This window comes from Canis lupus, chromosome 22 (assembly GCF_003254725.2).
Source record: "Canis lupus dingo isolate Sandy chromosome 22, ASM325472v2, whole genome shotgun sequence".
In the NCBI taxonomy this organism is placed as follows: Eukaryota; Metazoa; Chordata; class Mammalia; order Carnivora; family Canidae; genus Canis; species Canis lupus.
In genome coordinates this window covers 41,886,962-41,913,915 of record NC_064264.1, presented here as the reverse complement: position 1 = coordinate 41,913,915, position 26,954 = coordinate 41,886,962, and the positions used below count along the sequence as shown (strand labels likewise).

Here is a 26,954-nt window from a genome sequence, read left to right as displayed (position 1 = left end):
TGTAAGGATGCACTAATGAAACAATGTCATATCAGTGAAAGGATAAACACTTAAATCAATGGAACATAATGCAGAAATAAACCCACAAAACTATGATCAATTGATTTCTAAAAGTTGCAAATAATATGCAATGGAGAAAAAGTCTTTCCTAGAAATAATGCCGGAATAATTAGATATCCACATCAAGAAAAAAAGAAAAAAAGAATCTTGACCTATACCTTATAATGTTATATTAAAATTAACTCAAAATGGATCGATGGAAAAAATAAATAGAATAATTATTGGCTGGGTGGAAGACCTTCCTCTGCCCTATGGTCTTTCTAACTGGACTTAGAATTAAGTTGCCATGAGACAGATAGGTGAAAATTAGATTTCATAGGCTTATGTATGGAGAATCCACACAGACACAAAATTCCAAAGACAATTAGGTCACAGGAATCTTGTGGGAGATAAGAAGAGGGTAGGGTCCTGAGGATACAAAGGAGGGAAAGCTCATTCCCAAGAAGGTGAAAGATGTTTGGAAAAATCAGCTTGCCCTTTAATGCAGGTAAGTTCCTTAGGAAAAGGACAGTCTCTGTTAATAGATCTCTTCCTATTACAGGCTCTTCCAGTGTAAATTCAGGCAGTTGAGGGGGAGACAGCATTTCCTCCAGCTTCTGGACTTTGATTAATTTTAACTCAAAATAATCTTTGTGCCAAAGTTGCCCGTCTTGAGGTGGCCTGCTCTGGGCCCCTACAATATAAAATATATGACTATAAAACTCTTAGAAGGTAACATGAGAGAATCTTCTTGACCTTGGATTAGATGAAGACTTTTTGATATGATACCAAATCCATGTTTTAAAACAAAAACGATATTAATACATTGGAATTCATCACAAGTAAACACTGTCACTTTGTGGAAAACACTGTTATAAAAATGAAAAAACAAACCACTGACTGGGAGGAGATATTTTTAATTTAAACATCCCAAAAGTATTGTTTCTAGGTGTATAAAGAACTAAATAAACTCACCAATAAGAAAAAATAAATGCAGTTAGAAGTGGGTAAGTTATTTGAAAATGCATTTCACCAAAGAATAAATACATTTGAAAAGATCCTGAACAATCAGTAATATATAAATATATAATAAATTAATAAACAACACTTTCTCCCTTTTTCTCTCATTCCATTTGTTTTCTCTTTCATCCTTTTTTCCTTTCTGTGTAATTTTCATTCCTGCTTTGATCATTCTTGACAGAAAAATGATTTAATATATTTTGAATTAATTGAAATCCTTCTGATAGAAAGAGCTATGCAGGGAATGAATTTTTAATAGTGATACTTATTCAAATTAAAAAAAATACCTTTTCAAAGCCAAGTGTGTGTTTATTTAAAAACTGACAAGAGATTAACATGTGTTACTGTTCTTTCCTTTCCTTCTTTGACACTTTGCTCTACATACTCTTTGTCTCTCCTTTCATTTTATGAAAAGTTATCTCATCCAATTTATCATGACTTATCTTCCTCTTTTTTTTTAATTTTATCTATTTATTCATGAGAGACACAGAGAGGGGCAGAGACATAAGCAGAGGGAGGAGAAGCAGGCTCCACACAGGGAGCCTGATGCGGGCCTCGATTCCGGTACTCTAGGATCATGTCCTGAGCTGAAGGCAGACGCTCAACTGCTGAGACACCCAGGCATCCCCATGGCTTATTTTCCATCCCTCCTCAACAAAAGGTGTCCTTTTTCCCAAATGTACTAAGTTGTTTGTTCATTATATAAAAATAAAAACATACGAAACTAACCAAATTCCATTCTGATTCTTCTTACACTATAGTATTATCTCACTGCTAAAATGTATATATGTTATCTTACTCCTTATCACTAATTTTCTCACTAATATTTTCAAAGAAACTTTAATTGTTTTAATCACCCTTTGAATCCTCAATTCTCTTGATTTCAACTTCCTGTTTCCCCACCTCCCACACAGACCTGGTTTTTTATATAGGCCCTTATTTCTTTCTGGCTGTTTGGACTTCAAAAATTTACTTAAATGTCAAAATCCTGATTTTTTTTTAATCTCTAAGTGATCATAACACCACTATCTTAAAATGGAGTTGAGCTAATGTATAAATGTATTTGGTTACACAGTACAAGTTTGACAAAGGTTAAGTGTTCAATCCGATTATTATTTTCATGATGATAAATATTAATGTTATTATACACACTTTTAAGTAACATTCAATTAGATAAAATTCAAAGTGATTTGAAACACATAAATTTCTTTGCCCCCATTTCTTTTAATCCTCCAGGGCTTTGCTAGGCTCTACCCTCAGGCAAAAATATCTTTTGCTTTGAAGTTCATTTTATTACATTATACCTCCCTGGATTTATTAGTGTGGCCTATTAATGTTTAGGTTATTTCTTTTCATTTATTAAGGCCTTTCTATAAGATATTCTCTTTCTTCTCTAACTTCTTTCCAGAATTCCTAACGTCTGCGGAATGGACAAAAGCTAACCCATCCTCAATCCTGGATTCCTCTTTAAAACAGTGCAGCAAAAAAAAAAAATAAATAAATAAATAAAATAAAACAGTGCAGCAAAAAAAAAAAAAAAAATTAAAAAAAAATAAAACAGTGCAGCAAGAGGGAAGGGGTGAGGGGATGGGCAAAATGAGTGAATGGAAGTGGGAGGTATAGGTTTCCAGTTATGGAATGCATAAATTATGGGGATGAAAGGCGCAGCATAGAGAACACAGTCAATGATATTGTAATAATGTATGGTGACAGATGGTAGCTACTCTTGTGGTAAGCATAGCATAATGTTTAAACTTGTCAAATCACTATGTGGTACACCGGCAATCAATGTAACATTATGTGTTGACTATACTTAAATTAAAAATGCATTATGGGTGCCTAGGTGGTAGAGCCGGTTGGATGTCCAACTCTTGGTTTTGATTTCAGGTAGTAATCTAATGATTGTGGGATCCAGCCCCAAGTCAGGCTTCGAGGTCAGCATGGAGCCCACATGAGTTTCTCTCTCCTCTCCCTCTGGTCCTCTTGGCTCTTTCTCTCTCTAAAATAAATAAATAAAACCTTTAAAACATGCATTAAATCCCATATATTAATAAATAAAACAATATGGGAAGTGATTGACCCTAATCAATTTCAGCAACACATCAATAATGCTATACATCAAAATAGTTTTCCACACTGTAATAATATTCCTCATTAGCTAATTCCTCCATCCATTTTTTTTTAAGATTTTATTTATTTATTCATGAGAGATACAGAGAGAGAGAGGCAGAGACACAGGCAGAGGGAGAAGCAGGCTCCATGCAGGGACCCCAACATGGGACATGATCCCAGGTCTCCAGGATCATGCCCTGGGCTGAAGGGGGTGCTAAATTGCTGAGGCACCCTGGCTGCCCTCTCCCATCGATTTTTAAAAATCTTTCCCTTAAGCAAGTTTGACCATATCTTAATCTCTCCTTTTCTTACTTTCTATTTATCCAATATATCCACTTTCTTCTCTGCATGGGTTAATACCCCTGCTTCATGGCTGCAATAATTTTTTCTAGCAGAACACTCAATGTGCTTATCTCTTTTTCCATTTCCTCTATCTTCTTCAAAACCCATGAACTTTATTATATTAAGACCTTTTCATTAAAAAAAAGTCTCTTATTTTAGGATGCCTGGGTGGCTAGGTGGTTAAGTGTCTGCCTTCAGCCCAGGGTGTGATGCTGGGGTCCCTGGATCGATTCCCGCATCGGGCTCCTGGCATGGAGCCTGCTTCTCCCTCTGCTTGTGACTCTGCCCCCTCTCTCTCTCTCTCTGTGTGTCTCTCATGAATAAATAATTAAAATCTTAAAAAAAAAATTTAAAAACTCCCTTATTTGTATATCTTTAAACATGTATTTCTTAAATATTTCTCAAATATTTTAACGATTTTCAAATATTTCTCAACCACCTTTATGATGGATTTTGGTTGTGCTTGGCTTGTTTGCTCTTAAACAACACTTATTACTTTCATATTTTTTTAAGTTTTATTTATTTTTTTAACATTTATTTATTTGAGAGAGAGAGAATGCAAGGGTTGGGGAGGGAGAAAGAATCTCAAGCAAATTCCATGCTAAGCACAAGTGGGGAAGAGTAGAGCGAGAAGAAGAGAGAGAATCTTTTTTGTTTTTTTAAAGATTTTATTTATTCATTAATGAGAGAGAGAGAGAGAGAGAGAGAAACAGAGTCACAGGCAGAGGGAGAAGCAGGCTCCATGCAGGGAGCCTGATGTGGGACTCGATCTTGGGTCTCCAGGATCAGGCCCTGGGCCAAAGGCGGTGCTAAACCGCTGAGCCACCCGGGCTGCCCTCCCCCCCCTTTTTAAAGATTTTATTTATTTGAGAGGGAGAGTATAAGCAAGAGAATGAGAGCACAGGAGCAGAGTAGGAGGGGCAGAGGGAAAAGCAGACTCTCTGGTGTGCAGGGAGCCCGACGTGGGGCTCTATCCCAGGATCCCAGTATTATAACCTGAGTGGCAGGCAGCCACTTAAGTGACTGAAACATCCACATGCTGCAGAGAGAGAGAATTTTAAGCAGGCTCCACACTCAGCACAGAGCCCAAGTTGGGGCTTGATCTCACCACCCTGAGACCATCACTTATGCTGAAACCAAGAGTGGCATGCTTAACCAACTGTGCCACCCAGGCTCCCCTCAGATTAAGTTTTGAACACAGTTTGAAAACATATCCCCAGTCAGTGTTTATTTTTAATTATTATAAGAGGCAATTAAACTTTGCACTATACTTTCCCCCTCCTTTCAAACATTCTTTGACTTGATGACCTAGCCTCCTACTATTGAGAAATAATTGAGACTATATGTCGTCAATTCCCTTAACTATCTACTTTCTCCACTAATAGATTTCCTCTTTCCTCTTTTCCTTCAGTTTAAGTGGAATTGATGTATCTCTTCTAATCTGCACATAATTGTTTTATCTCTGCTCATGGCTTCATCCTGTCCTATGGTTTTTGAATGGGCCTAGCTCTATCAGCATTCTTTCTCTTTAGTGGTACCAACTTTTTTTCTCCTGAATCTTTATTGCAAATATATAATAATACTAAAATCTCTTCCATCACAAAAACTAAACAGACTAACAAAATCATCAAACCACCAACCTCTCCATTGAGAGTTAAATTCTAGACAATGATACAGCTCTCCTTCTAACTTTACAAGTAAAGTTTCTAGAAATAATGCTTTATGCTCACCGACTTTACTTTCTCACTTTTTTGTATATTCATCCATCTGGCTCCAACATTTATTTTACTCTGAAACTGCTCTTATATAGGCCAACAGGCCAGATGGTCCTGAAAACATACTATGAGCTAATAATGCTGAGAAAGATCTGAGATTTTTTTTTTCAATTTTGAAAGGTGTGAAGACTATCAGAATCGGAAACACTGTATAAGATCACTTTCCATTTTATAGGCAAGGCTCTGGCAAAATTCAGAATCTTCAATATATGTCAATCTCATGTGCGCAATAGCTACTTGAAATCAATTTTTGGTTTTGTTTTTGTGATTGCACATCTGGCTACATGGTTGAAAACTTGTTTACTTCAGTGAAAAACAAGTAGAGACAGAATTAAAATACAGTATCAGTCAAAATAATCATCAGAGTTATACAATGACTCTAATTCCTTGACCTAAAGTTGTTTTTTTTTTTTTTTTTCCCAAAGATTTTATTTATTTATTCATGAGAGACACACACAGAGAGAGGCAGACATAGGCAGAGGGAGAAGCAGGCTCCATGCAGGGAGTCCGATGTAGAACTTGATCCCAGGACTCCAGGATCATGCCCTGAGCCAAAGGCAGGTGCTAAACCACTGAGCCACCCAGGTGTCCCTGACCTAAAGTTTTAAAAGAATTATGATAAACTATCTTGCAACATAAGGAGAAATGGTGATTTATTGAAAGCCATAATGTTATCACTCCAAAGAGCACTTAACTGAAGCAGGTTTAATTTTGATGATAGGCTATAGATGCAACCCTTTTTATGTAACTCTTTTTTATGTAAATTTGGAAAATATTTTAAGGCTAATTATATGAGTATTTAGAAATAAGACATTCATACATTTCTAAAGGTAGAATAAATTGGTACCAAATTCCCTGAAGGACATTTCTTAATAATAATAATATTTAGCTTTGGTTTTAAAAGAATTATACTATTTTTGGAAGGTGTTTAGTTGTATATAATGTGAAAATTGAAAACAATCTAAAATCCATGAGTAGGTGTGATGCTAAGTAAATGTACAATGGCATACATAATTGGAGGCCATGAATGATTCTATAGTATCAAATTATATACTACTTAGAAAATATATTTCCAACAGAAGATTTAAATGACATAATAGTTTACAAAATGGCATATATCATAGGATTCCAATTTTATAAATTAAATATAATATCTGATCTATTCACTCAGAAGTCTGAAATAATTTGTAATTATTGATCTTGTTTATTTTTTGGTGGTGGGATTATGAATAATTTTTGCTTTTTGTAAACCTAAATATCCTAATTCTAAAATAAAATACAATATATTCATATAAGGCAATTTTCTGAGGAAATATTGAAATTGTTACTTGCATTCAATCACCTACAATTTAACAAAGAGGTGAATTCTACATATGACCATGTCTCAGAAGAAAATCTATCAAACTATCTATTATATTTCACAGGTGGTGATACATAAATTATACTAGAGACCATAACAGATTGTCAGTCCAGATGTTATTCAAACATTGTGATTAGCCTCATGCCTTTAAAGTCATTGGGTCAAAAATATGCACATTTCAGCACACATGTCTATTTAAAGTAATTTGGACATTTGAACTATTTACTTTTAAAATCTGGACATATTTTCTGTTCCTATGTAAGGGTTTGATGTATTTGTTACTACTCTTGACACTTTATACATATTCTCATAACTTTTATCATCTAGTTATAGTTTAAGGAACATGTATTTGTTTTAAAATAGTATCTCTATTTTTAGGATTCATGTAAGATGATCAAATTCCATTATTCAAGAATTAAACGAAATTCCCTAGATATAGATAATAGTTTTAAGAAAAATAAAAGGAGAGAAAAACTGAAGCAGACTCTATGTTGAGTGCAGAGCCCAACACGGGGTTTGATCTCACCACCCTGAGATCACCACCTGAGCCAAAACTAAGAGTCAGAGACTTAACCAATTAAACCACCCAGGTGCCCCAAGCATGTTCATTTTAAAAATTTCATAGAATTACACACTTTTAAATGTCAAAGAAACATTAACCTATTTAAGTTAAATAGATCTTTTTTTTTTCCTAGTTGAAACTATATAGAACTTACTGGTACAATCAATATTATTTAGTTTATTTTGTTATTTTGATAAAATCCTTTCTATAATATTAACCATAAATCTATAATATTGGTAGAAATCCAAAGTCCAGGTAAATGAAGAAATTATCAATCTTTAAGGAAAGAATATCTAAGAGTTCAGAGAAACCAATAGTTTTTAATTAGTATACTTAGTCTACTCAATATTCCAATGAACAAGTATGAAAAGAAAGTGAGCAATACAATGCTATGGAGCCTGCCAAAACTATTTAAGATCCTTGTTACTTTTACATTTGACCCTCCACTTTAAATTCCAAATGACACTTGATTTTGAACTATCAAAAAATAGATTCACAGAACAGAGAAAGTACACTTTTAAATACTCTGCTAATTTAGAAGTGAAAGAAAATTAATTGAAATGATCCAACACTTTACAATAAAGTTCAGTGCCTTCAATGGGAAGACTTGCAAACAGTTCTGTGTTAACAACTTGTCTTGTTTCTAAAATTAATTGCCTTCAGCTGTATTAACAATAGAGTATGATCAAGTAACATGAAGGCTTTGGACAGATCAATAATAAAGGCATCCTAATTTATCCTTCCTTCACCACCATCACCACAAGATTAATAAGTTTCAAAAGAGCCAGTTGAATGAAGTCTTTAGCCTAAAATTGCTGCTAAAACATTATCCAAATACAAAGCACAAACAGCTCCTCAAATTGCTAAACCAATCAGGCAAAAGTAACAAAGACTTAGCAGTAGGGGGAAGGGGCATTTGCAAACACACATTTCTTATGCATCTGCTATAAAATGCTATAATCCCTAAGAGCCTGAATTGTCTTTTGCATATGCAAGACTCAAGGAAGTCAACAAAAATAGAGAAATTAGTGGCTTGGTGGCCAAAGATTTTGTTGTACAAAGAACCATAATGGTTTGTCTTCATTTTCATCTTTTTCTTACATAATCCTTTCTGTAATAATAAGAACCAGAGCTTTATAAAAAGTTTGATGATGCAAATGCTACATTAAGAAAATAATCCAATTAAACATGCACTGAGCCTACTCTATCCAGCTCTTGATATATGCAGACAAATATATATAAATTCATGAAAAGCTCTATAAATAAAACATTTCTGATAAATTATGGCTTTAGGAACGTCTGTTTCAAAAAAAAAAAAAAAAAGTAGCATTTCACAAGAGGTTAGGAGAGCATTTTCCTAGTCCTATATTTGCCTAAGAAAAGTTCTCTGATCTTAGGTAAACACTTGGTGCAATATATCTCTTATGGGTATTTATTGCTCTTTAATTATATGATACTAACTATAATCTCATCAGAGAACAGGAAGGGAAAGCAGTTCAGTGACTCATTGTTCCAGCATGTTCAACTGTTAGATCTCCTATAACTATTTGGTGATATAAAAGCAATATACATGTATATCTATACATACATAGAGAGAAATTTAATTTTTCATTTTAATATGTGTATATTTCATTTTGTACAATGTAAGTCTCTTAGGTTATTCTACTTTTCCAGACTAAAGAAATGATGTATATGATCAGAATGGACATTGTTTCTGAAAATTTTAGAATATACTAAATTACTAAACTTAGCCTTGTTTTGTTATGAGAGTATTTTCAGTGGTTATTCATGTTTAAAATCATTCTAAAACACAAATTCCCTTTTCTATAAAATGACTCTTTATTGAATTTAGTATTCCAAATTTGGACTTAGAATGCAAAGATTATAAAAATAATATATACTCGAAAAGTAATTAAATATATGGAGGTTGAATTTGAAGTCTAATGTTTAAGAAAACATAACTGGAGATTATAATTCATTTCCAATATTACTTTGCTCTCTTGCATTTATTAAAATTATTTTTATATAATTTAGTAGAATAAATCCCGAGTTTTTATAATTTACTGAAAGATCTCTAGCTCAAATATCATCTCCCTATATACTTATTTATCTATTATTAAAAACTAAGCATTAATGAAGAAAATTGAATTTATCATTCAGAATTGAATTATTCATTAGAGATATTTACATAAAGATAAAAATATTGATGAATTGATTCCAAATGAAAAACCTCAAACTTGAAAAAGGAACATTTAGAGAGATTTAGAGCAAACTGATAATGAATAATAGGATGTGCTAAAAGGTATTATTGTAGTCATCTTAAGGGCATGACCTAGAGATAAATTCATATTAAAATATATAAAAGTTCTATACTCCATTTGCTCAGGTAGTAGACAAGCCACTCTATCAGAAATACTTTTACAATGCCATTATTATATTATTAAATGACTTTTTAAAAATGTCAATGCTAGCCAAAAATGATCAAATGAGGAAAGATTGACTTTGACACCTTTGTACTTCTCCCTATACCATCTTGTAATGCTAGCTGAATGGGAACATACAGAGGAGGTTGCTGGTATGCAAAGCAGTGTCTGGCTCTGACTGAATTGACAGGACAATTCTGTGGACCAGAAATTCAGTCATTTGAAACAATTCTCTTTCTTCCCTTCCAAATGACTTATACCTTATAGTGATCCATATCTCCCAGTCTCCAACCAAGCACCACTTCTTCCCTTGTATATATTATCCTCTGCCCCCATTGCCTTCCCTCTGTTCTTTGAAACATTTACTAGGAATCCCATCCACCTGATAGGTAGTGCCAATGCTGAGTTTATAGCACCCTGAAAGCAACAATGGACATATTACTTCTTCAAGTCATTTTTTTGAAAAATTTTCTACCAGGACGCCTGGGTGGCTCAATGGTTGAACGTCTGCCTTGGGCTCAGGGCATGACCCTTGGTCCCAGATGGAGTCCCCAGATCCAGCTCCCCATAGGGAGCCTGCTTCCCTCTCTGCCTATGTCTCTGCCTCTCTCTGTGTCTCTCATGAATAAATAAATAAAATCTTAAAAAAAAAGAAAAGTTTTCTACCTATTTATAGGCCCTATCAGCCATTTTTTCACAATGAAAAATAAAAACAATAAATTCAATTAAGTAACACTTAATATAGTCTCTAAATAGAAAATACAAGACAAATCTACCATCATTGTCTCAGTTATTCAATTGGTTCCACTTATAAAAACAGTATCAGTTTCCTACTGATATATAAAATAACTCTTCTGATCCATGAAATGTAAATGATTGGTCAGGATAATACTGCTACAAAACGCTACGAGATTCGACACAGGTAAGTATTTTGAAAAATGGTGATTTGAAAAAAAAGAAAAAAATAATAATTTGAAAATTCATTATAAAATTGAGCATGATTATACATAGTATATATATATCATGTACTATATATATATATATATATATATATACTACTTTGATCTTAATTAGATGTGCTGTAATGTAATAATAGACTGCACTATAAGAAATGAATTCAGTGAACTCTTCATATCTTCCAGAGCTTTTAATATAATTATTTTACCAGAAATAATACTGGAAGACTTAGTTCACAAATCCTTTATTATATAGTTCTCAATGTATGGCTAACACCCAAATGCATAACAGAGAGGTCTCAATCTATATCACTACTTATATTAATGATAGCTAAATATCCCTTGGTGCTTAAGTCAGGTACCATACTAGATTATTGAAAGTCTAACTCAACTAATTCAGGCAGGTTTAGGAAATGGGATAATGAAGAGGAGGACTGAAGAATAAACAGGCATTTGTTAGAACCAGCTCTTTTTGATTAGAAGCATCTTTCTAGCATGAAACACATTTTCTAAAGAGTCAACCTTTAAGTATACGGATAAGTGGAAGTGGTTATGACAAAAATGAGATAAAATAGCAAGGAGAAAAAGGAAAATGGAATGAACAGAAGTAAGCCATTCTCCTTTAGGACATTGACCAATTTGACCATGTTTTTTAGGCTTCTATCAAGACACTGGCCCCTGTTTCGTTTGGAGGCACTTTGACCATTTCAGTTTCTCCTCCTGGTTATCGGCCTGTCCCTTTACCTGTCTCCCACTCTGTAGCCATTCCTTAGAGTCATAGTATTGTCTGTGGTAGTACTATGGTTCTGCCTCAAACCACATTTCTAGATAAATAAAGCTCTTATGTTTGTGACTATATTACATATTGCCTCTTTATAAGTCCCTTCTCTTCTTCCTTTCTTTTTGTATTTAAGACTTGGGCAGTTCAATGCTTTTAATCCCTTCTCCCTTCCCCCATTTTAAAAAGAGTCTCGTAAATGTTGAATCTGACTATAAAGTCTTTTTAAAAGTTTTTTATTTGAAAAAGAATTTGAACATACATCAGACATATGCTCATAAGAAGTCTGTACGACTAATTTTTCTGTAAATTTCCACGGGCTAGTAACTCTAGGTGACCTTTCATGCAGGTTGGCAGTATCTGCTTCTCCTATGGTAAGAGCTTTGTTCACTATTATCTCAGTCTCCCTATTACTTACCTTCTTGGCTGCTCTACTCATTTTCTTTGTTAACTGTTCTGTGGTGGCATTTGATACTGTATTCTTGTAATAAGCTACGAAGCATTGTGTTAAGGAGCTATAGATGGACTAATGAGTTGATATTCAATAAACAGGTAACCTCTCTTGGAAGACAAGCAGAAACCAACCAGTTGTTCACCAATATCTGTATTTTCTCTTCTTTGACAGACTTCTAGTTTACATTTCCAAAATCCTTTGCAGTTAGGTAGGGCTGTGTGATGCGTTCTCACCAGTGGTATACAAAAAAAAAAAAATGATGAAGCCTTTCCTAGACTTGGGCTCTAAAGTCTCCCTGACATCTTTCAAATTCTTTCTTTCTTTATCTGAATGCAAACAATTAAGTGGAGATTTCTGAATATTTAAACATGCCAGAGCTTTGAGATGGAAAGGGCCAGTGTCCTTGATTGACTGCATAGAACAGCAATTACTCCTTACCTGCATTGTAATATGTCATGAGATAGGCACAAAACTTTACTGATATAAGCCATGAGGAATTATTGGTTATTTGTAAGAGAAGTTAAATTATCCTGATTAGTGCAACTGCACTACATGGAAAGTCTAATTTATAATAATTGTTATAATGTTAGATAACCGATTTTTTTCCCTTACACTTACAGCTTTTTGTAATTACCAATGAATGGCATGAGTTATTTTTAAGAGCTTTGCTTGTCTCTTGGAAACTTTATTCTTCTTGATTTCTCTGTTTCTTATTTTCAAATCAAGGAATGGTATTTTAATATGTTGATATGACATTTAAATCAAATTGAAAGAGATCTATATGTATTACCAATAAATTAGACATGTAATTTTCTGTCCAAGCTAGGACACTTGAAAGTAAAAAATTGGGCAGTCCCGGTGGCACAGCGGTTTAGCGCCGCCTGCAGCCCACGGTGTGATCCTGGAGACCAGGGATCGAGTCCCACATCTGGCTCCCTGCATGGAGCCTGCTTCTCCCTCTGCCTGTGTCTCTGCCTCTCTCTCTCTCTCTCACTCTGTATCTCTCATGAGTAAATAAAATAAAATCTTTAAAAAAAGAAAAAAAGGCTACAATATTAAAAAAAAGTAAAAAATTTGCTAAAAATGATTGAAATACAAATTTATAACAAATTGTAAAGCAAGAATACTGTAAAATATTAATTTTACGATAACAAATTGGTTTATTAGATAGGTATTTGTAAAAACTTTTCGATTTCTTTTAGCTTTTAAAAATAAAATTCTTTATAAAAAGTATAAAGCAATATATACATACATGTCAGCAAAATTTTAAAAATAACTATTTTATATTGATTATCTAAACAAAAATAAGCAAATCAGAAAACTTATTCTTGTCACATATTTACATACTTTAATCACTTTACTAGCCCTATGAGTCTCTAATATCAAGTGATTTATACATTTTTGAATCATGGTATCTTTTCAACAAAGTATTAACATTAATTTTTTTAAGTTTTATTTATTCATGAGAGACACAGAGAGAGCGAGAGAGAGAGAGAGGCAGAGACACAGGCAGAGGGAGAAGCAGGCTCAATGCAGGGAGCCTGACCTGGGACTTGATCCCTGGACTTGAGTATCATACCCTGGACTGAAGGCAGTGCTCAACCGCTGAGCCACCCGGGCTGCCCACATTTTAAATTTTTTAAATCAATTTGATCATGATCTCTATCACAATTGATTTGTATGCTTAATTAATTAAAAACATTTGCCACATTCAATTTAGTCTTAATCTTAGATTAGAATATTTTTAATTGTGAGAAAGCTCAGGTAAAATGCTGGTAAGAAAAGAATAGTATTTGGGCACCTGGGTGGCTCAGTCAGTTAAGTGGCTGCCTTAGGCTCAGGTCATAATCCCAGGGTCCTGGAATCCAGCTCCGCTTTGGGCTCCCAGCTCAGTGGGGAGTCTGCTTCTCCCTCTTCCTCTGCCACTTTCCCTTGTTGTATGTACTCTCTCTCAAGTAAATAAAATCTTAAAAAAAAATAGTATCAATGTTTTTCACTATTCATATATGAAAATATTGCAGCCCAAATATAGAATAGCTACTACTCTCCTTTGCCTGTGAATTCCAGAGTATCTTTTCTTTGGTAAATATTTACATGAGAAAAAAGCCATTCTATTAGCTCTTTCTTGTTTCAAGCTTTGTTTTAAATAACTGCAATATCCTAAAAGGTTAAAAGGATTAGATTTTAGTTCTCCATCCACTGAATATTTTACTAAAATTTCTACCTGATTTCAAATAAATTTTAACTAAAATATAAAGTGGTGCTTTAAAAAATAATTAAAACCACCCTGGGTTCTTAAAGGCGATTTCTAAAAGTTTTTCCAAAGGTCAGACATTTCTTAAATACAACTGATAATGGGCACTAGAAGATAAAGATGTAATATAATGCAGAAATTCAAGAGCTACATAACTAAAAACATTAATCAGTTACATTAAATCCTTATGTGGGGATGCCTGGGTGGCTCAGCGGTTAAGCATCTGCCTTTGGACCAGGGCATGATCCTGGAGTCCCAGGATCGAGTCGCACATCAGGCTCCCTGCATGGAGCCTGCTTCTCCCTCTGCCTATGTCTTTCTCTCTCTCTCTGTCTCTCATGAATAAATAAATAAAATCCTTAAAAAAAAAAAAAAAAACTGTGTGTACCTGCATGTGTGTATATATATGTAGCATATGTTACATTTTGATAGCTACAGCTTCTATTACAATTGCTGAAATATGAATTTATTTGAATGTAATAATAAATTATGTCTATGCCTTGAAACTTATTTCTAATATACTTTGTACTCCATATGTTTTTAAGTTTATTAAGGATCATTTTTTAAAATATGATACTCTGTCCCACTGAAATTAATCATTAATATTGACTTTATAGTAGCATTAACTAATGTTTGATGTTTAATATTTGACAAAATGAACTTCTAATAGCTTCATTCTGATTTCATAAATTGGATGAAAATATGCAAGCTATATAAAATGTTAGGTAACTTCTTATATAAAGTATCTGATGGCATTGCTATAAAACTGGAATAATTTCATTATCTATGAAGGATTTTCTGATGACACAACTAACATATTGACTATTTTTCATGATGTATAAGAAAAATTAGGGACGCCTGAGTGGCTCAGTGGTTGAGCGTCTGCCTTTGGCCCAGGGTGTGATCCTGGAGTCCTGGGATCGAGTCCCGCATCAGGCTCCGTGCATGGAACCTGCTTCTCCTCTCTCTACCTGTGTCTCTGCCTCTCTCTCTCTCTCTCTGTGTCTCATGAATAAATAAATAAAATCTTTAAAAGAAAAAAAAAAGAAAAATTGAAGATGAAAATAGAACAAAAGTAATTTTTAAATTATTATTATTTATTTATTTATTTATTTATTTATTTATTTATTTATGATAGACACAGAGAGAGAGAGAGGCAGAGACACAGGAGGAGGGAGAAGCAGGCTCCATGCCGGGAGCCTGACACGGGATTCGATCCCAGGCCCCAGGATCGTGCCCTGGGCCAAAGGCAGGCGCCAAACTGCTGAGCTACCCACGGATCCCCAGAACAAAAGTAATTTAAAAAAATCTTTGAGTAAATTTTGTAGCCACTTTTTCATATCAGCTTTAAGTTTATAAAAATAATAATAGAATTTGACCAAAATAATAGGGATAGACAACAGAACTTCAATCAGGTGACAATTTCAAATTTAGTTCTATGGTAAAGAATGATGATTTAATTGCTAAAACTTTTTATTTGAACACATACGTCTTCACATATCAACTAGTTTTATCAAGTATTCCTCAGCAGATTTGATACTTTAGACTTCCTTTTTTTAGATTATTTATTTATTTATTCATGAGAGAGAGAGAGAGAGAGAGAGAGAGAGGCAGAGACACAGGCAGACGGAGAAGCAGGCTCCATGCAGGTAGCCCGACATGGGGCTCGATCCTGAGACTGCAGGATCATGCCCTGGGCCAAAGGCAGGCGCTGAACCGCTGAGCCACCCAGGGATCCCTTGACTTCCTGTACTGTATCTTGTCACCATGGTGGGCAGTAAATATTGATCAACATTCTGTGTGGCTACATTATCAATAACAACTTTCTTGGACAATAAAGCATATAACTCAACTTTCCATTAAATGTATATATTTTTTAGTTTATTGCTACCTAATGATTTTAAAAAAATGACACAAAAGCATCCAAATAAAAGCATGACCAAACAATAAATGTAGAGTTGTAAGTTTGAACCATAAAACACAAAATAATTAGTATGACAAAAACATCCATATCAATATGTTCTACTGCATGGCTACTCAAATTCTACATAATGCATATATTTACAATATAATTAACACATGATTTCTCCTTACTCCTAGTGGCTTTTGGTATCTCATAAACATTATCAGGTGCCATGCATGGCACAGCTAGCTATCTGTCAAATCTTCAGCAAAGACAGCCAAGTGAGAGAACATACTTCATGTTATTAGTTAGAATACTATCTTTAAAGAGGTTAGTTCCCTTGGGTCTTGGAAATGTTAGGAAATGAGAACCAGGGTTTTAGTTGTCTTTCAGATTTAAATGCATGTTAGAACTTAGTTCACTACCATGAGTCTCTACCACCATGGGAACAAAGGCAGAAGATGAAAGTACAAAGTGACAATATGCCATACCCATCCTAGATGAATGCAACTATTGATAATAATTTTTAGTAACAAAAAAAAATCATGAACAAATGGTAGATAAACCAGATGGGTCTCAATAATAGTAGGTGTAAACTGGACATATCCCAGGAAAACCAACATTTGGTCACCCATGATATTGACACTTCTTTATCATGGAACCATATTTGAAATTGTCACTTGGTTGGAGTTCTGTTGTCTGTTCTATAATTTTAATCGAGTTTCATAATTATCTTTGTAATCTGAAAGCTGATATGAACCTTAAAGTTCTAGGACAGAAAAATCTCAGTCTGATAGCTACAAATACTGAATGTAAGTATCTGGATGGATTGCCAATCACTATAAAAAAAGTAAATAATCTCATTTTTAATCTAGTTACATTGATGCACATTGAGTCACATAAATTTAATCTGGAATTATAATCATGTAATATTGTTATCATTCAACAGTAAAAAATTTAAAAAATGTTGAAGGTATCACAAAGTAAGAAACACATTGGATTAAAGACTACTTGAGCATTCAGTTGCTTGTTTAGTGAGGGAGCTGTGAAAATGGAAGAGTATAAACACTAACACAGAGGTCCCTTTGCCATTAACATCTGTGACAGCCACGGTTATTAATATTATAACCGTTTTTCACAGCAGGAATGATTTCAACTTCCATTTTATATTACAACAAATAATTTGGGAAATGATTAATGAGATTTTTAATTATAGATTGAGTTTATCTTAAAACAATCTGTGGCACTACAGCTGGAAAGGATCAAGCTTTAATTACATCCAGGAAAAATTCCACAGTGAAGCGAAACACGTCCATTTTAGGGTGCCCAGATCTTCTCTGTGACTGGTTCACCTTCACACTTGGCTGCTTAGCTCTGTTTTTTAGCACATGGTGCTAATGAGGCCACGGTCGTGTTTTCACTCCCCATATGTGCCAGTTAGCTTCATTCTGTTCCAGTGCTACAGATTGTTTTCCTAAACTTGTACTGCCAACCCAAAGATTTCTCCACTCACTCACCAGGGAGATCTGGCAAAAAAGCATGGAAGATTCATCATAAAACTAAAACTACTGCTGATTGCTTAGGGATGAAGATAAGAAGGCTTACTTGGAAAAATCAGTGTATATTCCTTAAAATGGCATGTTAATTCAGAGGCTTTCTCTGACTTCATTAGTTTTACTTTAAAAAAATAATTACTTAAGGGAGACTGCATAGAATAAAAGAACACTAGACTAAGGTTTTAAACCCAGATTTTATTCTGACCATTTTGCCAAAGTAGCTGTAAGACCTTGAACATTATGTAATTAGCCTATGCTCATTATCCTTATTGGAAAAGTCTGAATAGTGCCTCAGATAATTGTCCACCAGACGACCTCTAAGTGTTTATAATTCCATGACTCAAGATGTCAGGCACTGGAAGCATTATTGGACATGAAGCTGGAGGCTGGAAGGGGGACTTGACGTATCTCAAAAACTCAACCTGAGTCTCAGGCAGTTGTTAGTTGTTAGTTGTCAGGATCTCTTGTTGAGCAAAAATGTGCTCCCATTGACTTACAGGTGCTTCTGTTTTGTAGAGCTGGCTTTACAGTTTGTTCCTTATAGGAAGTGTGCAATATCAGCCTTCAGGCCAGGGGAATAAATATATGGTATTGGTCTCAATGAATTTGCTCACTAACTATCTTTCTTTTGTTTATCTCAGCAGACTTCTGCCGTAGGCTTAGAATGAATACATTCTTTCTTGTCAAGTCCTGGTAATTATTTTTCACCATAAATAAGCACAGAGCCCTTTTCAGCTATGCATCACCGAATAACTGTCAGAAGACAAGTGCCATGACAAGAAATGTCCCTCCTTAAAATGATTTATTTATTTCTACCCAAAGACACCTTGTTGAGGGGAGAGGTTGACATGATATCTTTCTGCTTCACATAAAAATAGGCTCTTGTTTACTAATCTAGAGAGAAATAAGTAAATCCATATTTAACCTAAGTGCCTATCATAAAGACTTAGGGTTTGTTTTAACAATATAGGCTAAAGACGAATCAGGACTAAAGCAATTCTTACTGAAGAATTTAATTATTACACCTAAAAAGAAACAGTACCCATTGTTAGTTTATTCATAGTAACTATGCCTGGGGTTGGGGTAGACAGAGAATACTTTTATTTATGAATGAATGAATTTCCATGGCTTAGTGTTCATGAGATATAATTTTAAGTATTTTTCCATGGACACTTAGCAGGATATGTAGATAATGCAAATACTTCATTTACTTTTACTCACTTACACACACAGACACACACAGAATATTAAGGGTTATTTATTCTATCCTTTCATTCCATTCCATTGATTCTTGCTCCTGGTTGTATGTAAGAGGTGGACAAGCAGCCTTGCCTTTCTGATTCCACAACTGTTCTTACTCTATATGTTTAAGATTAGGAGACAGAGAAGAATGCCAAAAATCACCTTATTATTGTTTTGGAAGGAAGGGAAGAACCTATTAGAGCCAAGAAAGAAGTAAAAGATGTAAATATGAAAAAAAGGCAGAGTGAAATTTATTATTCTCAGTTGACCTGATTATGTGTGGAGAAAATCTAAAAGAATCACATAAAATTTTTTGAGTCAATAATCAAATTAAGTAAGAGTGCAGGTTAAATTAGTAATCAAAAATCAAGAACTTTTAATATGCAAACTATCATAAGATAAATAATATTTTGTAAGAAAATACTCTATTTCAATGGCAAAAAAAATACTATAAAGACAGCAGTTCTTCCATTATCTATTCAAACAATGACAAACCACAGAAGGTAGTTTTTTTTTAATGGCAAAATATGCTAACTTCCTTGTGTAAAACGAATCAGTTTGCCATGAAAATCTGAAAAGTAAGAGTGATAAAGTAACTAGACTCTTAGGTAACAAAATATATATTGAAGCAATAATATATAAAATAAATTTTAAATAATTTATGGACTTTTATTCTTATATTTCTTTTTTAAACAACAATCTGGTTGGCAATAAAACATGTTTAGATTATAAGACATTTTTATGTTTGGGGTATTAAACCTGTGACTATCAACAAAGGTTGTTATTTTCAAATCTTTATGTTACTAATATATCAAAATCAGAGCATGAAGGGCATAAAGTGGCTCTAGGTCATGTTCAGGGACTGTTTAAATGCTTTTTCTTTAGCTGGTAACCCATCACAAAATTAAGAACCAGGTTTAAATAACTACAAAGCCAATTCCAAAATTATATCATTTTGCTCTATTTTGAGAATTGAACACATATTTAGTTGAAAAGTTAGTGGAGATTTAATTAATTTGCCACATTTCTTAAATAAAGCAGATGCTTGTTAACATTTTATGTTGTGTTTTCTTCTTCTATAAGATGGCAATTGTGCACAAGAATTGGAAGAACATATTTGAAAAGGCCTCTTTGCTAACACAAATCACTGCTTTTCTTCCACCCATGCTTCCTTGGTCATCATAAAGCAGGTAGCACCAATGGCAGAAGATAAATAAATACTGAAGACTAACTGTCCCTCACTAATACCCAACAGTTTACCTTGTCCTTGATATTTGGAGAAATAACTCAAACTTAATCTTAAATAGCAGTGTAAGCAATCATATACACTTCAAAAAAGTATGCTAGGAGTCATGTACTTTAAAATTAATTCAGTTAACCAGCAGTTTGATGGTTTTAAATCCAAAATTAGAGAAATGGAAGAAAGGGTAAAACTACTGGAAAAACACAGTAGGGAATGTAAGTAGAGTGTGAAAACTGCTGTGGAACAGATTGCTGTTATAATTAGAGACAACATTTCACTCTCCTTTAAATACGAGTCCCTGGAAATTGCTCTGAGTGAAAGAGAGGGAGACACAGCTGTTTCAGTGTACAGCTGGTGGGAATCACAAAGACCATAGTCAGACATAAACTGGTTGAAAAATAAACCAGCTAAGAAGTAACAGTAACTGTTAGCAGACCTTAGATCAAATATGTATTGTTCTTAATAAAATACAGTAAACTTACCTGAGTTTCAATGGTGAAGAAGATGTCTACCTGCTAAAAAATATATTACATATGTATAATGATTTCTGCAAGTCTTCCATCATATAGAAGTGAAAAGCCTAAATCTAAAAGAATAAGATAGTTGAATATTATAAATTTAATAGGGTTAATTGTAGCTTTAACATTAAATTATGTCTCATATAAATCTTGAGAAAAAGCAACCAAATATTTGGTGATTAATTGAGAGTCTTCTCCCTGTAAAGTCTAAACAACATTGAATGGAGGACTGGGAAGGACATTCCACATGCCCAATTTCTGGGATCACCAGCCCTCTGCATGTTCTCTGGAGGATCACGCATCCTCTATCCTCTCTCTTAATTTGTCTTCCTACATCAATGCCAGACAAATAAAAAATAAAGAATGCATATTCCTTTGGCTTGGAGTTGACCCAAACCTCAGAAATAGCAGAATTCCTCATTTTCTTCTCTCATCTTTTAATTTTATCAAATAATGACATATACATTAGACTTTTCTTCCTTTTCCTTTTCCTCCTCTCCCCCTCCTCCCTCCTCATCTCCTTCTCCTCCTCCTTCTTTGTTTCCACAACATACACAGAACAGTTCCCACCAGAACATTAGCTGTGCAGTTGTACACATAGACCTATCTTCTAGATTTTGCTAGAGAGGCTGTTATGATATTTGTCAAAAACACATTATCCTGTGAGTGTGAGGAATGCCAGAGAGGTGGTAAGTGACTGTGAACTGGCTCTAGGAATCCACAGGTTGGCTGTTTGCCCTTTGTTGATCGTATTAAAAAGCAACCCGGGAAGCCTGATGTACTTGTCTCTACAATGCAGACAATTTTCACTTTTCTTGCCTTTGCTTCATTCTGCCAGGGAAGAAAGGAGTGTAAAGAAGAACAATCTCTCTGATGAGAATCCAGATACTCAAACAGCATTTCTTCTGTGTCCCTTCTCTCTGATTGCTGTTCCATGGAACATTTGCACTTTAGCATTATAAGAAAAGGAGCAGATCTTTTCTTCTAAGTTAGGGACATGTTATGTTTTGCTGGGTATGGTTTAATCAACTATTGTTGATAATAAATGTATTGTACAAGATGTTGTCCCATCTTCCCTTCACTTGCATATTAAGGAGATATTTGACATATCTCAATTTCATGTGTTAATAGTCACTTGTTCGTAAGAGTGTCTTGACTACCTCTTCTGACCAATAAAATGATTCCATCTTTTATTTTGAAAACTATGGAAGAGGCATAAAAAAAAGAATGAAGCCAAGTTACTGATAAAAAAAAAAAATAGATGTGGAGGGGATCCCTGGGTGGCTCAGCGGTTTAGTGCCTGCCTTCAGCCCAGTTTGTGATCCTGGAGTCCCAGGATGGAGTTTCCACATCAAGCTCCCTGCATGGAGCCTGCTTCTCCCTCTGCCTGTGTCTCTGCCTTCCTCCCTCCCTCTCTCTCTCTCTCTGTGTGTCTCTCATGAATTGAAAAAAAAAAAAAAAAGATGTGGATTACAGTATGAAAACAACATTAGGTCAATATACATGGTGACTCAGATAATTTTTAAAAACAAAAGGCTTTGCTTAAACTTGGGAATTGTTATTAATCAATAAAAATAGAATTTTAGTGCAATTCCTTAGTTGAACTCTGAAACCTCAACTGATATGATATTATATTCTTTAATAACTCCTCATTGTGCTTTAAGTTTATTGATCACATTCAAAATAACTTATCTAATGGCTGTATTTGCCACCAGAAGGATTTCTGCATGAAAACAGAGAAAATGTCTACCTCTAGGGCCCTGAACAGGACCTGCACATACTATATACTAATTAAACACTTCCTGATTTACTAATTATTCATTCATTCACTCATTAACTCCACAGATTTTATTAAACACCTGCCATTATGGAACTTACATAGTATAGTAAAAGATCAGACAATAAAACATGCAAGTAAATCATCCATTTCATTAAAAGGAAAGAAATGTTACAGGTAAAAGAAAAAATGGAACCACTTAAGAAGGATTAAGGATGTTGGCGTTGGGAGTAGGGTAAGAGAGGCCTCATATACTGTGATTAGAACAAATCTGATTTGCACTTGAATTTCTAAATGAAAACTGCTCCAGGCAGAGAAAAAGCAGGAGAACATCTAATATATTCAAGGAACAGAAATTACTTTTGTTGAAATATTATCAAGAATCTAGATGTATTTTTATGTTATCTCCCCTTTCTAAAGAGTCTTTGTATTTGTGGGTTTTTTTTTAGGATGGTTTTGCAGATTACCCATGAATTATTTTCACAGTTATGATGACAGGAATCCAAATACTATCTTTTGACACCACAGATCTGTTTTCCAACAGAGACATTCATTCCTTCCATCTGAAACGACCATGGAGAAAATAGAGTCGAGGTGTAATAGAGCTTAAAATCAACTTTATTAAATTGAATTTCTCCAGAATTGAGAAGACATCTCACTTTTTCTATAGCCTTCAGGTAAACACTTCCAAAGTGGTATTTTAATAACTATTTAAGCACACAAGGACAGCTGTTCAGGTGGTCTCAGAGAGGATGAAAAATTGCATATGTCATCTGCCAGAGCAGATACTAAATTACCTTGGCCTACAGAAACTTTTTATTTGCCTAGAAGGTATTTATTTTCCCACTTGAGGTGTTGGAAAAACAATAGTCTAAACTTCCTATGACAGAAAATATATCAGTGAAAACTCAGCATCGTTTTATTCTTTTATTATATACTGTTACTAGTGACCTAAACTTTCTATGATAGAATATTAGTAAAAATAGCACTGCTTTCATCTTTTACTACATCCTCTGTTACGTTGTTTCTGGGCTTATTGATAGCATAAGCCAAGGATTTGATCTTTTTCTTAATAAGCATTTCTTTAGCATTTCACATCACCTATTCAATCAAAAGAACACATAGTTCACAGAGGTTTAAATTAAGTATTTTCTTCTTGAAGTTTGCTTAATTCATACATAACATGCTATTTTTCTAAGTACTTTTTTTTTTTTTTTTTTTTTACCTGGGGACATTTCAATATAATTAATATATTGAGCTTTAATGGACTGAAAAATAACTAATTGAAAGTATTATTTCTGTATTACATCTAATGTTGAATGTGTGTGAGAGGGATGCCTGGGTGGTTCAGCGATTGAGCCTTTGGCTCTGGGCATGATCCCGGGATCTGGGATCGAGTCCTGCATCAGGCTCTTTGCATGGAGCCTGCTTCTCCCTCAGCCTGTGTCTCTGCCTCTCTATCTCTCTGTGTCTCTCATGAATGAATAAATAAAATCTTAAAAAAAAAATGTTTGTGAGAATACCTTGGAAAATTTGTGGTCATTTATGCCAACAGAGGAAAAGGAATGAATACAACAATATAATTATTTTTGTTACTTATGAAAGTCCTTTTAGTGTTACATATAATTCTCTATATAAAGCTAATTTTTCATTTTATATAAAAATATTAACTCACATAGTGATAGTTTGAATTAAGAATAAGGACAAAGCAGTGCACATTCATTAGGATGGCCATCATCAAAATAACAAGTGTTGGTGAAGGTGGGGAGGAACTGAAATACTTGTGCACGGCTGATGGGAATATAAAATGGTACAGCTGGGAAAACAATATGAAATTTTCTCAAAAATTAAAAATAGAATTACCATGTGATCTAGCAGTTACACTTCTAGGTATATATACCTAAAGTAATTGAAAGCAAGGTCTCAAGGAGATATTCGTATGCTCATATATGTAACAGCATTATTCACAAGAACTAGAATGTGGAGGCAGATCAAGTATCCCTTGATGGATGAATGGATAAGCAAAATATATGTACATATAAAATCTGCATACACATAATGGAATATTATTCAGCTTTAAGAAGGTCAGAGATTCTGACAAATGCTACAACATGGATAAAACTTATGGACATTATGCTAAGTGAATAAAGGCAGTCACAAAAAACAGCTATTGTATGATTGTATGATTCTAGGTACTTATATGCAATACCTAGAGTAGCCAAAATTATATAGCTAGAAAGTAGAATGGTAGTTACTGGGGCTGGGGAAAAGGGAGACTGCAGAATTATTGTTTAGTAGGTACAGTGTTTCCATTTTACAAGTTGAAAAGAGTTCTGGAGTTAGATGGTGGTGATGGTAGCACAACACTATGAATGCATTTAATATCACTAAATTGTACATTTCCCATGATAAACACATTGCAGAAAAAAATTTAAAAGTAAAAGCACAGGACCTTGATGTTCTTACCCTGACACTGCTGTCTACTTTTTTTTTTTTTTTTTTTTGCCATCCCTGTTGTACATGCTTCTTAGGTAGTTTTATCCACACTTAATTCTGTCCAAGTTTCAAATTAACATTATATGAACATACTTCATTAGAAATAGCTGCTGAATATCCTACTAATGAATATTTTGTAGGTCCTTTTGTGAGACTTCTTTTTTTTCTGTTAGTTTGATAAAGCTTCAGTGAATTGCTGTGCATAATAGGATCATTTCCTTAGATATACATATATGCAATAATTGAATCAAGGAACATAAACTTAAGGTACCTTTCATAAATTATATGACAAAGTACTGTTTTAGTCTCTATTGCCTTGAGAAAATGAAGTGCTAGTAACAATATATTATCACCTGCATTGGTTATTTTAATTATGTATCCTCTGTGCCTACTGAATTATAAATGTACATCACATTCATTATCAAATAAGATGTGAAATACTTCTCCGTGCTTATTTACTAATTATTTCTTTTATGTCCTTTTCTCACTTTTTTGTTTACAACAATGTATTTGAATCAGCTGACAATGTAATAAAAATACTACCTATAAAAATGGTTAAAATGGTAAATTTTAGATTATATGTATTTTACCATGTTAAAACAATTATAAAAAAATCAGTACAAAAGAATTAGTCTAATTCTAAAATAAACTTTTGATTAAATTGTAAACTCATTGAGTAATATTAAATATCACCAACTGACAAGAATAAGATGCCATTTCTGGTCCCCCAAATCTTAGCATCACACTGACGAATTAGGATCCACACTTCACAAGAAAAATGATGATATTCATAGTGTGACTATATTTGTGTGTGCTTAACTGTGACTAAACTTCATTATGGAAGTATAAATTATGATTATATTTGATAAGTAATCTGATAGTGAAAAAAATACTATAGTCATAAGCACTTTGACAATTTCAAATATTATTCAGGCTTTTTCATTTTTAATGGTTAAAAAAATGGTGTTAAATAAAATGTATATTCCTAAACTGTGCCTAATAAACAAACACCTCCTTGGGAGGAAAAAGTAGGTATGGCCAAGGTCTCATTTAGTATTTATACTATACATATTCAGGGTTACGAATTTTTTTCTTGTAATGATTTTTATTCAGTAAGCATGTTGAAGGAGGTCACTGAGAGGACGTGACCACCAGTTGACCTGTAAGCCCATCTGGGCAATTGGAGGCTCCTCTTGCCCTCCCCTTGGAATGTGCTTTCAGACAACCATTCCAGAGGTGGGAGCAGTTTCAAGGATGCAGCCTTGAGAGACCATGTGTTGCTCTGGACCGTGTGAGGCCCTCTGGACACGTATCTACTGTAGAATCAGTTAAGGCCTCTCCTTATAAACCTTTAAGATGCTGGCAGCAGCCACGGAGATCCCCTGGTCTTGCGGCAGCCTAAGAAAAGCCTCTTAAGCAAGTTCTCTTGCTTGTTGCACCTGCCACCAACCAGTCCGGAGTGGCTGTCTCTGAATGCAGTGACTGCTTGCCCTCTGTGCGCCACCAGGATCACATTTCAGCTGCTGCGCTCCCAAGATGCAGAGCCACAGAGCAGGAGCAAAAGTCTTTCTCTGCAAGCCTTGTATGTGCAGTTTTTAATTGGAGGACTCACAACAGTGTGACAATTTAAACAGTTTTAAAAGACATTATTGTATTTGTCCTCTTATCTTCGGCAACCTAAGAACTGATGAGTTGTATAAATGAACTGTACAAATCCTGTTTGACTTCTTTAGCAGAAAAAAACACTGCTTTGTATTTCCCTCCTCTCATAGAGGATCTGTGTTTTCCACAGTATTCATAGAAAAATTTCAAAATTTCCAGTTAGGTGATCCTTACAGAACTAACGCTATGTTAAAAGCCCACATAAATATGTATTATATAAAATGTTAAAATCTTTTTTTTTCTCCACAAGGGATGAATAAGCAAGTTGGATCATTACCAGTAATCCAGGGGAGCTGCTTTAAGTTGAATATAGACTTAATGAACATGGAGAAGTATTTTTCATATCCTATCTTCACTAAATGAATGATATTGATGAATTTTGTCTTGGAAAAACACATTTATGTGTTCATCTAATTCATATAAAATCAATTTTGATATGTGTTTTAAAAATTCATTAAATAAAATTTTATTAATATATCTAA

At 34.1% G+C, this 26,954-nt stretch overlaps 1 long non-coding RNA gene across 1 annotated transcript; it reads left to right on the top strand.

Moving 5' to 3' along the window:
- Nucleotides 1–429: 429 nt before the first annotated feature.
- Nucleotides 430–26,954, top strand: LOC112656084 (uncharacterized). Its single transcript, XR_003134092.3, has 3 exons — nt 430–547; nt 22,859–22,991; nt 26,723–26,954. It is a non-coding gene; the product is annotated as an uncharacterized LOC112656084 (long non-coding RNA).